This window comes from Penaeus monodon, chromosome 13 (genome assembly GCF_015228065.2).
Source record: "Penaeus monodon isolate SGIC_2016 chromosome 13, NSTDA_Pmon_1, whole genome shotgun sequence".
Lineage (NCBI taxonomy): Eukaryota > Metazoa > Arthropoda > Malacostraca > Decapoda > Penaeidae > Penaeus > Penaeus monodon.
Window position 1 is genome coordinate 26,819,245 of NC_051398.1, and position 2,500 is coordinate 26,821,744.

At 35.6% G+C, this 2,500-nt stretch overlaps 1 protein-coding gene across 1 annotated transcript in view; it reads right to left on the minus strand.

The window, feature by feature from the left end:
• Nucleotides 1–2,500, minus strand: part of LOC119580210 (ATP-dependent RNA helicase DHX30-like) — a 39,790-nt gene that overhangs the window by 35,402 nt on the left and 1,888 nt on the right. The window lies entirely within an intron of this gene.

Genomic DNA, 2,500 nt, shown 5'->3' on the forward strand with positions numbered 1-2,500 from the left:
GCTGCCTACCTCTCATAAAACGATGCACATCAGGATCGCTCCGGAGCAGAGGGTGCTAAGAATCCCCGATTAAAAACTGGCCGCCCCACATTGATGAAATTTTGCACATATAATATAAGGACAATGAGAACTTAATCCAACTTACTAGCATTACTTGAGAAACTCTCTTTCATTAAATGGGACTCCGTGAGGTTAGAAGAAAAGGCAAAGAACAGAAGATGATGATGGACACATGCTCTATTGGAAAGGTAAACCCCAGGGTAGCAAGCAGGAATTAGGGGTAGTTCACAAACATTTAGAAAATAATATCATATATTTCTATAGTATAAGCGAAAGAATGGCTTCAGTAACAATAAAGCTAAACAATAGGTACAGCTTAAAGATTGTTCAAGTCAGTGCTCCAACTTGCAACCACAGTGATGAAGAAATAGAGAGCTTCTATGAAGATGTTCATTTAGCCAGCAAGAGAGTAGAAACCCATTTCACAATAATTATGGGAGATTTTAATGCTAAAATAGGTAAAAAGACAGAAGGAGAAATCATAGTAGGGAATCCCAATAAGTACTAGGAATGAGAGGGAACAAATGCTAATCAACTTTGCGGAGGCTCAATCACTCAAAATCATGAATACATTCTTTGAAAAATTACTAAAACAGAAGTGGTCATAGAAGTCGCCATCTGACATCAAAAAATGAAATTGACTTCATAATTTCAAATAGGTGCAATATAGTAAAAAATGTGGAAGTTATTAATAAAGTAAATGTTGGCAGCAACCATAGAATGGTCAGAGGCCAAATTAAATTACACCTCCAAAGGGAAAGGAGTAAACTCATACGAAAACTGCATCCAAATTTAGCTAACTCTCAACATTGACCAAATCAACAAACAGTTCAATGACATAATAAAGGAAGCTGCATTTGAAGTAGGCGGTAAGAATGTCAAGCAAAGCTCCAGCAAGATCTCGGTAGAAACTAAACAGCATATGCAAAAGCATAGGGTCATGAAAGTATAATTAACCAGGGACAAAATAGGATAAGCTGAAATAATAAAGACTATAAATAAAAAGAAGAGAGAAGATGTACGGAAATTCATTACTCAAATAATAAATGAAAGAGTGATCTCAGGTACTAGCATGAAAACAGTTAAAAGGAGACTCGGCATAGGGTGAAATCAATTGTATGCAATAAAGAAACTAGATGGAGAAGTGACATATAATGAGAATGAAATCATAAGAGTAGTGGAAGAATTTTACAGGGATCTATACAACTCAAATGAACAGGCACAGATAGAAGTGAATGAGGTAACTAGAGATGTATCTAACGTCACAACAAAAGAAATAAAAAGAGCACTTAAAGGAACAATCTTAAGTGAATCTGCAAATGAAAAACAGCAACTAATAAACGATCTGAAAAGAGAAAGTCTGGAAATCGGACTTAGGATGAACAAAAAAAACACTAAGATTATGTTCAACAGTAGAGGTCAGTTCGAACAGATATGTGTACAAGGCGAAGCGTTAGAGGTAGTGGACAAGGTATATATACCTAGGGTAACTAGTACAAACAAACACATCTAGCGAAGAGGAAATTAAGCGATGCATCAGTCTAGGCTGGAGCACCTTTGGCAGACACAGTAGCATACTAAGAGGCTCCTTGCCATTATGTTTAAAAAGAAAAATCTTTAACCAATGTGTCCTACCAGTTATGACCTATGGGTCAGAAACATGGACTACAACCAAATTACTGGAGAAGAAACTAATAAGTGCCCACAGAGGGATGGAGAGGTTAATGCTGGGAATTAGCCTAAGAGATAGATTGAGGGTGACGTGGATCAGGGAACAGACAAAAGTGAAAGATATACTTGGGAGCATAAAAAAAAAATAAATAAATAAATAAATGGCAATGGGCAGGTCATATACATCGGAGACAGGACAACAGATGGACAAAGAAAGTAACAGATTGTGTTATAGATAATATAAAGAGATAACAAAATTTGGGGGCCAAGACTGGAAACAAAAAGGGCAAAACAGACATAGTTGGAAAAGATTGGGAGAAGCGTATGTCCTGCAGTGGATTGACTCAGGCTGATGATGATGATGATGATGATGATGATGATGATGATGATGATGATGATGATGATGATGATGATGATGATGATGATGATGATGATGATGATGATGATGATGATGATGATGATGATGATGATGATATATATATATTATATATATATATATATATATATATATATATATATATATATATATATATATATATATATATTCCAACCACAATGCATCTCTTCTAAATATGAGGACAAAATCTGCAAAAATAAAGATTATGTGACTATTCCCCCCCCCCCCCCACCCTGCAAGATCATTTGTCATACGTGCATACATAAAAAAAACATTAACATACTCTGAGCTCCTAAAGCTTAACTGGCAACTCACTGCGTGGGTGGAAATTTTAATGACAATGAACACATTTCCTCATTTGCTAATAATATT